Source organism: Chiloscyllium punctatum, chromosome 4 (assembly GCF_047496795.1).
Source record: "Chiloscyllium punctatum isolate Juve2018m chromosome 4, sChiPun1.3, whole genome shotgun sequence".
Lineage (NCBI taxonomy): Eukaryota > Metazoa > Chordata > Chondrichthyes > Orectolobiformes > Hemiscylliidae > Chiloscyllium > Chiloscyllium punctatum.
Genome location: NC_092742.1, coordinates 124,259,934 through 124,272,730, shown reverse-complemented (window position 1 = coordinate 124,272,730; position 12,797 = coordinate 124,259,934). Strand labels below are relative to the sequence as shown.

Genomic DNA, 12,797 nt, shown 5'->3' with positions numbered 1-12,797 from the left:
GTGAGGGGAAATGTTACCACAAGCTGACGATGGATAACTTTCATTGGAACAGGAGGAGGCCATTCAGCCCCTCGACTTTGCTCTGCCATTCATGATGATCATAGCTGATGTGTGACCTAACGTAAAATTTTCAAAACCCTCTAATTTCATCAATAATCTCCTCTGCAACAGACAAGATGAGTATTGGAAAACTAAACATCTGCAAATGCTGGGAAAAAACTGAAAAAAAAACAGGAATTGCTGGAAAAATTCAGCAGATCTGGCAGCATCTGTGGAGAGTGAACCTCTCAGGACCAGTGACAAGTCAGGCGACCAGCTGCAGCTGACCATTCTGCCTGTTCTGGAACACTCTCTGAAACAAGTTCAGGTGTGAGATTGTCAATAATAACTGAGAGAAACAAGAGAGCTCAATGAGAATCAGGAATTCACTTAACCCTCCCAGTGGGACACTCACCGACACAGTCACACTGTGGAGAGGCTGTTCACCTGCCCCACGTATGGGAAGGGATTTACTCGATCTTACAATCTGCTGAGGCACAGGGATGGCACAGTGGATTCAGACCCTACAACTGCTCCATGTGTGAGAATGTATTCATTCAAATCTCCCATCTGCGGAGACATCAGTGCATTCCCATCGGGGAGAGGCCATTCACCTGCTCAGTGTGTGGGAAAGCATTCACTCAGTCCTCTGACCTGCTTAAACACCAGCGAGCTCACTCTGGGGAAAGATCATTCACTTGTTCCCAGTGTGGGGGGATATACACTCAAATGCAGCAACTGCAGAATCCCCAGTGTGCCCAAACAGGGGGATAGGCTATTCAGCTGGTCAGTGTGTGACAGAGGATTCAGTGATTCATCCCTCCTGCTAAGATCTCAGTGAGCCCACACAGGGGGAGAGGCCATTCAGATGGTCAGTCTGTGAGAGGGGATTCAGTGATTCATCCTTTCCCACTGAGACCCCAGCAGGTTCACTCTGGGTCGGAGCTGTTCACCCCTCTGTGTGATAAGGGATTTGCTGCATCTTCAACACGATTGAGAGACCAGTGAGTGCTCACAGCGAAGTGGTCATCCCCCGCTCCATGTGGACTGCAGGACTCTGATTCTGATGTTACTGTCCATCAGAGTCAGAAGTGGACCTTTTACATGATGACACTGTTGGAGAATTTATATTGTTGTTATTAATCACATTAACTGTGCTGGAGTTGACTGAACTTATATTGCCACTTTCTGAACCTCAGGATGTCTCTTTGGGCAGTAAGTCTCCACAAGCAGCAATGTGACAAGGAGCAGGGATCATCTGTTTTGATTTAAATTGTGATTGTAGCACGGCTGCTTCACAGCATCAGGCACAAGGTTGGAGTCCAGCCTTGGTCAACGGCCTGTGTGGAGTTCCCACATTCTCCCATGATAGTGTGGGCACCCTCCAGGTGCTCTGGTTGCCTCCCACAGTCCAACAATGTGCAGGTTAGGTGGATCAGTCGTGCTAAATTGTCCACAGGATCCAGTTTTGTGCAGACTAGGTGGATCAGCCATGGGAAATGCAGTGTTACAGGGATGGAGTGCTCTGGGCGTGATGTTCTTCGGATGGTCGGTGGGGTTTGATGGGCCAATGCTCTCCTCCCACACTGTAGGGATTTTATTCTATGATTGAGGATAAAGGCTACACAGCAGGGTGTCCTTGGAGAAGGAGCATGTGTTATGCATCAATGCTCTCGATGCCTTAAGATAGAGGTGGGCACCATAGGGGATATAGTGCTTTATCTCCACCGCTGCCCCCTCCGCACAAATCTACTTTGATTTAGTCCCTTCTCACTCTGACACTTGTAATGGTTTGCTTGGCCCGTGATGGGCTTTGTTTGGAAATATTCTATTGGTTACACAAATGGTTTACTGCTGATGATTATATGTCTAGATTAGAGTGGTGCTGGAAAAGCACAGATGGTCAGGCAGGATCTAAGGAGCTGGAAAATCAACGTTTTGGCAAAAGCCCTTTAACAGCACCCCTCTAATCTAGGCTCTGGTTTCCAGCATCTGCAGTCCTCACTTTTGCACTGGTGGTGATTATATGTTAACCAAAAGCAAAATGGCGTAATGATGATTTTGATAGTGGGAAGGTTGCTGTGCTCACATTTCTGGGTCGGAGAAATGGGGAAAAAGAACGCTTCACAGCTCACAGAATGAGAACTGAAAAGCAGTTAAATCAAACCAAAGATTCAGACAGGGAGGGAATATTTCCCTGGAGTTTGAGTAGCTGGAAAGTGATGGTGTCCGGGAATAGACAGGATTTTGTTTTACAAAGGTTAAAAGTTTTAAAACTGTTGTATTCAGGCAGTTTACATTATTTTCTTTAGTTTTATTTGCTGTGCAAAACTTCTTTTACAACATTTTAAAACCAAAATTTACAGACCTTGTGTTAAAGATAAATGTTAAATAAAATCCATCAAACCATCCCTCACTGAAAACTGTTGTGGAGGTGCAATCTCCTGGAGAATCCCTGCAAACTCCTTGCTGCCCGGGCTCCATGACTATATACAGACCTGGGAGATAGCAGCAGGAGGCCATTCAGCCTTTCAATCCTGCTCCACCATTCAATGGGAAACAGCTGACCATCCAGCTCAGTCTCCTGTTCCTGCTGTGTTCCAATCCCTTTTCATGACTTTACCTCGAAGAACTATATCTAAGCCCTCCTTTGGCTTCACTGCCTTTTGTTCCAGTGGCGTTGTGGTGTTAGTGTGTGGGTGTAGGCAGGGGAAATGTGATGGTGCTGCCTCCTGGAGGATGCACTCAGCATCCCTCATCGTCCTGAAGTAACATCAACCGGGTTTCAGCAACTAGAGATAGAACCCATTTCCAGGATATAGACATCACTTGCTCAGCCAGCATTTGTTCCCCATCCCTCGTTACCCTTGAGAAGATAGTAGTGAGCTGCTGTCTTGAACCATTCACAGTCCATTTGGCGCAGAGAGATCGAAAATGCTGCGAGGAGAGTGTTGCAGGATTTTGGCCGAGTGATTCTCCATCTTTGCTTCTTCAAATGCTGGTTAACTTAAATCATGATCTGCACATGATTTTGAGATTTCAGTCTGCAAATCTTCACCATCTAGCACCCTGTATAAAGGAATATGTACAGGTTAGAAATTCAGAGCAGACAATTCTAGTTTCTCTGGAGTATCTTTTTCCCCTTTCTTCCCCCAAAGCTGTAACCCTCCAGCCCACTTACTCTCTCCCACCGCTCTCTCTCTGACTCTGCTACCCCCTAATGTACACCCTCCCCATTCTCATGGTGTTACTGATAAACAGATCCATGCCACCACTTCCCGTCCCTGGTTAGACTCTGCACCCTTTCTGGGTTCACTTCTTTTCCCTTCAGTTGCTGCAAGTCAATAATGTAACAGCAGAATAAAACAAAAGGAAACAGAAAGGGAGGTGGCAGATCCTGGACAGAAGAGGAACCTTCAGTCTGGGAGAATGCGTCAGATCCTTCTTCGTTCCCATTAGTTGATTCCCACCATTACAATGAATTGGGATGGAGAGTGGTCCTACATGGGTGTAGTGACACTTTGACGCCCTCCCCCAACAGATCAATACTATGAGCAGATACATTCCTCCTCCAGCCAATCACAGTGTGAAAAACTTTCTGCAAAGTATATTTACCCAAAGCACATTCGCCAAAACCCGCCCACATTCTGTACATGTACAGTGCCGGGTTTCCACACACACACGTGTGGTCCCTTCCTCAGGGATTGTGGGAGTTGTAGTCCCCATGAAGCCACTGGAGCCCTGTCTCTGGAAAGTCAATAAAAAGTGTAGACTGGAAGGTGTTGTGTATCGGATCCCCATTCAGACACACAGAACGTATGGACAGTAACTGGGTTTTACTGAGATGTCTGCTTCCACAATCTGGTTTTCTGATGTAAGGAATATAGATTCAGCCAACTGGGGTGTGGCGAGATTAATAGAAGGAGCAGATTTTAAGCAGAGGTGGCTCAATGGTTAGCATTGCTGACTCACAGCATCAGGGACCTGGATTTGTTTCCATCCTTGGGCGACTGTGTGGAGTTTACACGTTCTCCCCGTGTCTGTGCGGGTTTCCTCTGGGTGCTCCAGTTTCATCCCACAGTCCAAAGATGCGCAGGTTAAGTGGATTGGTTATGCGAAATTCCCAGTGTCCATGCCTGTGCAGGTTAAGCCATTAACCATGGGAAATACAGGGAATGGGTGAGTCTGAATGGGATGCTCATCATAGGGTTGGTGTGGACTCCATGGACGATTACCCGGTTTCTGCACTGTAGGGATTCTATTCCATTGTCATGAAGAAGAATTTACCGATCTCAATGTGCTGTGAATCTGTGGAATTCCCTATTCAAAATGCGGTGGAAGCCAGGACAATGAGCAAATTTACTGAAGAGATACAGATGTTGAATTTGCAATGAATTGAAGGGTAAGAGAGAGCAGGCGGGAAAATCCAGTTTAGACCGAGATGAGCTCAATCAGCATGGGATTAAATGGTGGAGCTGGTTCGAAGGGCTGCATTGCCTTTCCTGTGCCCAGTGCTTCTTGCGGTAATAACTGGAAAGCTGAATCCAAGACTCACCACTTTCACCAAAGGAGACTATTGGGAAAAGCAGGACAGTCAGTTGGGTTAGCATTTCAAACTTAGATAGCAAGGAAGCATGTGGGAGATAATGATTTTTAAATTTTAAACTGAGTTGAGTTAAACAGGTTATAGTCCAACAGATTTAATTGGATTATGATGAAGGAGCAACGCTCCAAAATCTAGTGTGCTTCCAATTAAAGCTGAGGGACTATAACCTGGTGTTGTGAGACTTTTAACTTTGTACACCCCAGTCCAACACCAGCATCTCCAAATCATGTAAACTGAGGGGAGACAGAGATGTATGATTTTAGACTGTGTAGTACATTCAAACCATCCAGAACACTTTGTTTTGAATATCTATCCTGTACTTTATTACAAAGCCAAGGTCTCTGACGATGAAAACCAAAACACCCAGGTAACATCGCCTCACCTCGTAATCTGATAAAAGACTTGTGATAAGTCTGCTGGAATTTAGAATACAGTTGGAATCCAATCCCAAGATCCTGTGCTTAAACAAAGGAGATTAAAATAGGATGAGGCAGGAGTTGGCTAATGTAGACTGGATGCAAAGACTTTAGGGTGGGACAGTTGACAGACAGTGGAGGAATATCAAATAATTTTTCAAACTGCTCAGCAAAAGTATATATCAGTGAAAAGGAAGGACTGTAGGAAATGGAATCATCTGCCATGGGTGGCTCAGGAAATAAAGGAGTCTATCAAACTGAAATAAAAAGCATACAAATTGGCAAAGACCAAGGAGAAACTAGGAGATTAGAATAACTTTAAAGATCAACAGCAAGCTAGATGGGATTGGGGGAGAAAAGTGATGAGTAGCTATCCCCAGGGCCGGAATAGCAGTTTACACTGCTAGAGGGGAACCTATTGTTTGGGGAACATATGGCCTCTGTAATTGTTGAAGCACTTAACTGTTACCATAGAGATAATCCTGATCAAGTTTAAAATCACAGCACACTCCAAATGCTTGTACTTCCAAATAAACCTGTTGGACTATAACTTGGTGATGTGTGGCTTTTAACTTTGCCCACCCCGCTCCAACACCGGCTCTTCCACATCAGAATCCTGGCAGACAGCCCCACTGAAACTGAACCGCCTGTCAGATACCTGACTGAGCCACAGGGGTATGGGGGAGGGGTATGTGGTTTAACCACATAATGTTGAGCTGAACTCGACTTTTTAAACTGCCATTGTCATGGAGATAATATTGAGAGACAGCGTCCATTCAAAACCACAAACCACAAAGGTATAAGAATGGGAGTCTCACATCGGACAGGCGGGGAGTTACCTGATGCTGCCTGGAGGTGTTCTGCATGTACACTATCCAGGTAACTGCCATGTCTCATCAATAAAGACTCAAAGAGGATCTCTCAGAGTTCTGTGCCCAGTTATTCCTCTCCAGCAGAGTTCAGGAATTTGAGTACACAGCAGTCAGTCTTCACAGTGGAGGATACGAAGAACATGCCAGTAATTGATAAGGAGACTGAGGAAGGCGAGGACCAAGGAAAAACCATTATCACGAAAGTGTTAGAGCAGAGCAAGCTAATGGAGCTAAAAGGTAGACAAGTCTCTTTGCCCTGATGGAATACCTCCCAGGGTGCTATCAGAGATAGCGGGAGAAATAGTTAATATACTTGGAATCAGAGTCCTACAGCAGAGGCAGGATCTTTGGCCCAAACTGGTCCGTGCCGGCCAATATGTCCATCCACGTGAACCCCATTTCCTGCACACTTGGCCTATCTACTTCTGACCGTTTGCTATCCATGTATTTGTCCAAATGTCTTTTACATGTTGTTAACGTATCCACCTCAACCACTTCCACTGGCACTCAGTCCATGTGTGTACCACCCTCTGTGTAAAATAGTTTCCCCTCAGGTTCCCTTTCATAATTTCTCCTCTAACCTTAAACTGATGGCCTCCACTCCTTGATTTCCTGGGAAAAAGACTGAGTGCATTCACCTTACCCAAGCCTATCACGATCTTATACACTTCCAGAAATAGATCTCCCCTCTGTTTCCTCTGCTCTAAACAAAAAGAAATCCTCGCTTGTCCAACCTCTCCCTCTAACTCAGACCCCTGAGCCCATTTCTTATGCACCTTATCCAGTTGAATAACTGAAATCCTCACTGAATTCATCACATTTCCAGTGTCTCCCCACGGCGCTGGAACCGACGTGACAACGCCAACAGATTACAAGCCATGATCGATAATTAACCCCTTTACAACAATCCCGTTTTCATAGTATTTTCCATGGTGCAGGTATCCTTGTCTCTTTCTGGTTGCATGATTAGTTAAAAACTTGTCCTCATACAAAACAAATCTGTAACTTAATTACTCCTGGGAAATGTGACATGTATTTTCAAACTTTTAAAAACAAATGAAATCTCTCTCCACAGTCACCACGCTGACATGTACTTGGCTGTGTCTCAGTAATGTTTCCAGTCACATTGACACTTGAAATATTTGCCCATGGACAGAATACACACCTTTCCTTCCACATGAAAAGGCCAATGATATTCAGATCGGCACGGATCAAGTAACTATCAAAACTGAACAGGAAGTTCAATTTGAATTTCTCATCCACAAATCCGCCCTTTCAGTACTCTACAACAGAGAAAACAAGTCACCACCGTTGACATAGGATGGAAATTCATAAGACAATTATAGGATTAAATTGTAGTTTCTTTGTCCCCCCCAAAGCTTTAATTCTCAGTTTCACAATTTTTCCCTTCTGTGAACTGAAATCCAAACCAACCTCCTCACTCCTTTCCTCCACACCCAGTTCTGATACTCTCTCCTCTCATTGAATTCAGCTTCCAAGCTCCTGCCTGCAGACTAAGAACCAAAACAAAGGTGTGGCACGATGGCACTGCTGCCCCACAGCACTAGGGTCCCAGGTTCGATTCCAGCCTTGGGTGACTGTCTGTGTGGAATTTGCATGTTCTCTCTGTGTCTGCGTTGGTTTCCTCCGGGTGCTCCGGTTTCCTCCCACAATCCAAAGATGCGTAGGTCAGGTGAATTGGCCATGCTAAATTGCCCATAGTGTTCGGTGCATTAGTCAGAGGGAAATGGGTCTGGGTGTGCTACACTGCCGAGGGTCGATGTAGACTGGCTGAAGGGCCTGTTTCCACACTGCAGGAAATCTAATCAAGTCTATTACTCTGACTCAGAGCCTCCTGGGTGTTGGTGAATCCTCTGCCCACCTTCCAGGGTTTCGTTCCTGGTCAGACCCAAACTGATTTTTTTCCCCAATCCGGAACCTCTTATTTATTTCCCCCACTCCGACCCTCTGATGGGAACCATCCTGCACAGACTGGACAAATCATATCTGGTTGAACTAAAATGAACCAAATTAGAACTTTAATTGCAGGCCCACCTTTGTTCCTTTCCATAACATTCCTGAATCTTCACACGAGTTCTGATAACTTTCTGCAAAATGCTCCCCCCAAAGATAAGCCGACCACTTGTCCCGATACCAGGGCAGGGACCATTCCCCTGGATCCTGTTCTCAGAGGGAGGAAGGGAGGGAGCAGCCAATGACAGATTAATCCTACACACCCACAGTCTCCCTCACTGGCACTGACCCATACTGCACATACACCAACAATTGGCCAGCACTGCGTCCGTGCACTGGTCTCCCCTCCTACAGAGCATGTCTCCAGAGCACACAGGTAGCTGGGTGATTGACAGCAGCTGTGCCCAATAGGGTGGAGGGGTCGGGGCTGAAGGACTGGGACAATGGGACTGTAAACAACGAATGAATATGGAGGACACTGGGGGATGGACAGGATCAGTGAGGGACAGGAGCAGTGCAGCAGCAGGAGGGGATCCTGGACAAACTGAGCAATGGGAGAATCTGACAGGAGAGAAACTACAGGAAGGTTCTGTTTAGAGGCTCAGAAAGGGACAGCTGGGAGACTGTATGGCCTGGTGGCTTGGGCATGTTTTCTAATCAGCCTCTTCAAAGCCGCTGTTACCAAACTCTGAACCCGATTCTCTTGGTCCAGAGGTAAGCACGCTACCACCATTTCTTGGTGGGCTTGTGGAAAGAAGGGAAGATTTTCTCAATCTCACTCACATGGAAACTCCATGAGCTCCTCCCACTTACTGTCTACGGTGGGGATGGGGGAGACAGAGCAGATGGGAGGGGGTTTAGGGATATGGGGACTGCCTTTCAAATGGAACTCATCTGTGTTGGCGTTATTAACAAGACTCAATACAGTCACCAACACAAAGCTGGTGTACGTGAACTTTATCCAGAATATTAACAGCCATAACTGGGTGAAGCAGACCCCAATGTACAGAGTTTAGTCCTGGATATTAATAACGGCTTTGTGTGAGAGAAATCACGTCTCATGAACTTGAGTCAATTTTTTTGAAGTAACAATAAAGAGGATTGATGAAGGCAAAGCGGTGGAAATTATCATGGACTTCAGTAAGGCATTCAACAAGGTTCCCCATGAGAGACTGGTTAGCAAGGTTAGATCTCATGGAATACAGAGAGAACTAGCCATTTGGATACAAAACTTCATCAAAGGTAGAAGACAGAGGGTGGTGGTGGAAGTTTGCTTTTCAGATTGGAGACCTGTGACCAGTGGGGTGTCACAAAGGATCGCAGCTGGATCCACTAATTTTCATAATTTATATAAATTATTTGAATGTGAATATAGGAAGTAATGTTAGTAAGATGACACCAAAATTGGAGGTGTAGTGGACAGTGAAGAGGATTACATCAGATTATAATGGGATCTTGATCAGATTGTTGAATGTGCTGAGGACTGGCAGATGGAGTTTAATTTTGATAAATGTGAGGTGCTGCATTTTGGGAAAGCAAATATTAGCAGGGTGTATACACTTAATGGTAATGTCCTCGGGAGTGCTGCTGAACAAAGAGACCTTGGAGTGCAGGTTCATAGCTCCTTGAAAGTGGAGTCGCAAGTAGATAGGATAGCGAAGAAGGTGTTTAGTATGCTTTCCTGTGTTGGTCAGAGCACTGAGTACAGGAGTTCGGAGGTCATATTGCAGCTGTACAGGACATTGGTTAGGTCACGCTCGGAATATTGCGTGCAATTCTGGTCTCCTTCCAACAAAACAATATTGTGGAACTTGAAAGGGGTCAGAAAAGTATTACAAGCATGTTGCCAGGGTTGGAGGATTTGAGCTACAGGGAGCTGAATACACTGTTTTCCCTGGAGTGTCAGATGATGATGGGTGACCTTAGAGGTTTATAAAATCAGTAGGGGCACGGATAGGGTGAATACACAAGGTCTTTTCCCTGTGGTGGGGAGGAGGCATGATGGGGGGTGGGAGACAGAGGGGAAAGACCAAGAGGGAAGGGTGACCGTTATTTTGTAGATCTACAACATAACCCTGTTCCTGTTTTCTCCCTATCCCCTTCAATCCCTCTGAAGGTCTCTGAACAAGTGCACAAAACCTGGAAAGTAGAGCTTCCGGGTGATTAAGTGCTGAAGGTTGCATTTCAGACGCTGACCTTTATTGGTCTGTGCACTTATGAATAAATGGACATGGGTTCAATTCCACTGTCCTGGATTCATGTCTGTGGCCACAGACGCACTCGTCTCTGACGCTGACTAGTGGATCCCTTGTCACTATATCTCTGCCATTCTCCCTCCTCCCGTTCTGTGCAGCGGAGCTAACTGTGGTGTCATGAACCTGGCTGTTGCTGATTTTCCCCGAGAGTCCACCCCACCTGTTTCCCCCTCAGAATCCCAAGCGGTGCACAATATCTGTTTGAGAAGGGAAACGATCAGTGGGGAGTTCTGCGCTTCCTTCCTGACCATTTACTTGATCTGATGGTCACCTATTCCCTTTCTGCCTGTGTAACCCTCACCTGCAGTCACTAAATGTGCTGTCCATAACACTCTCAGTATTGCTCCACAGTGAGTTCACTCTCAGCTCCAGGTCTGAACATAAATTTCCCGAGTAGCTGCAGATAGACACACTTCCTGCACACATAGCCGTCACGGACACTGGTAGTGCCCCTTATATCCCACGTTGTGCAAGAGGAGCACACCACTGGCCTAAGGTCTCCTGCCACAATGTCTCTCTAGTTTCAGTTAGTTACTCCCATTAGGAGAATCTAAATGAGCTAGCAACCTTCCTTCTCTTCAGACATTTCCATTATAATCAAAAGCCCCAATCTTTACTTAAGCTGACATTTTATACTTTAAAATCTGTTTTTTAAAAAAAACTCAGCAGGTATTGCTTACAACTTGCCTGTCCCCATTGAGATCATGTGAATTTCTGAATGGCCTGAACTAAAACTGAAGCGGAGGTTCACCTTCTCCCTGTCTCCCCTCGCTCTGTTTACAACTAACTCCAAAACACACTCATTGAGGCAAGCAGCACCCACAGTGCAGCCCTGTCATTTTCATTGTCTGGTCATACCTACACTGCCCTCAGCCTCCTGTACTGTTCCAATGCATCTCAATGGGAGCTCAGGAACAGCATCTCATCTTAATTCAGCCCTTTGTAATCCCAGAGTCAACAAGGACTTCAGCAGTTTCTGGATGAACAGACAGTGGTCAGAACCTGGAACATTCCACCTGAAATGGTGCTGGAATTTGAATCCTTAAGGAAGTTTAATGGGAAGTTTGCAGGGAATTGAAAATGAGGAGTTCACTGGCTAACATCATGAAGTGGGTGATTGGGTCTAAATCTGACAATTCCAATAAAGAGACTAGGTCTAATTTGGTGAAAACTGTGTTCCCTCTCAGGCCAATAACACCTTCCACAGCTGTAGGGCCCAGAATTGAACACAAACCCCAAGGGTAATCCAACCACAAATTTGAATATTAGATTACTTACAGTGTGGAAACAGGCCCTTCGGCCCAACAAGTCCACACCGCCCCGCCAAAGCACAACCCACCCATACATTACCCCTTACCTAACACTACAGGCCACTACTGGCCTGCACATCTTTAGACTGTGGGAGGAAACCCACGCCGACAAAGGGAGAATGTGCAAACTCTTCACAGTCAGTGGCCTGAGGCAGAAATTGAACCCGGGTCTCTGGCGCTGTGAGGCAGCATTGCTAACCACTGTGCCGCCCGTGCAGCTTGGTGCTTGAAAGAAACAGATACTTTCCCACAGACAGAACAGACACACCTTTCTCCTTCCACAGTTAAATGTCAATGGTATTCAGATCCTGATGACCCTGCTGACGATAGAAAATTGTTTTTGAGATCTCTGTCTCAATTATTCTCAATTAATGTCCTATAAAATGAATTCACAAAACAAAACTCACAGTCAGTGCAGGCTGAACAGTAAAGACAAAAGTTTCTCTTGGTATGTATTTGATGTGTAAATGCTCCGCTGTCAATCACCCCTCCCCCTCCCCCCCAGGAAGAGGACATGTTCATGTGCCTCGCTGGACCTTGCCCCAAATAAAGATGGCGGCCATAACCCAGGACCGGAGGGCCACAGCGATTTTCCCATTTGCTGTAAACGTGGGACCAAGAGCTTCTAATTCAGGCCTAACGACCTGTTCAGAGTGTAATTAAACCCTCTCAGTCTAAACTGGATCCAACTCCCCTTTCCCATTTCCTCCTCCTGCATACACCAAGGGTCATTCTAGGTCCAGTGACTCTTCCTCAGATCCGATGGCAGCTGGGAAAATTAGAATCCCTACAGTGTGGAAACAGGCCATTCGGCCCAACAAGTCCACACCCACCCTCTGAAGAGTTTCTCCACCAAACACATTCTCCGACCCTATTATTCTACATTTCTCCTAACTAATGCAACTAACCTATACATCCCTGAACACTACGAGAAATTTAGCTGGGCCAATTCACCTAACCTGCATACTTTTGGACTGCAGGAAATAGGGGTATAAAGAGTACATAATAGGTGGGGCCAGAGACCAAAGAAAGACAGGAGCATTTGGAAAGACAAAGGAGTGGATAACAATCTGGCTGGGAGGGTGCAGAGCTGCTAATGGACGGGACAGGAACCTGTGTCTGGCAGCATCTCAGTGGAGGTACTAGAAATGGCAGCTGATGATCTACGTTCGGCTGCAAAACAGACCCCAAGCTTCCAGTTGCCTATCACTTTAACACACGAGTCTGTTCCCTGGCCAACATCTGTCTCATGCTTACTGCAGTGTTCCAGTGAAGCTTGATGCAAGCTGGCAGAACAGTCTAGAACATACCCAAACGCCCCATAT

General features: G+C 46.0%; 1 long non-coding RNA gene across 3 annotated transcripts in view; it reads right to left on the bottom strand.

Moving 5' to 3' along the window:
• Positions 1–2,332: 2,332 nt before the first annotated feature.
• The window catches only part of LOC140475965 (uncharacterized), a 38,956-nt gene continuing 28,491 nt past the window's right edge, over positions 2,333–12,797 (bottom strand). For 2 of the 3 annotated variants that reach the window (XR_011960382.1, XR_011960384.1), the window contains exon 5: positions 2,333–3,108. This is a non-coding gene — a long non-coding RNA (uncharacterized lncRNA). Of the gene's footprint in view, positions 3,109–7,098; positions 7,217–12,797 lie in introns of all 3 variants that reach the window. The other variant, XR_011960383.1, reaches the window with a different exon arrangement.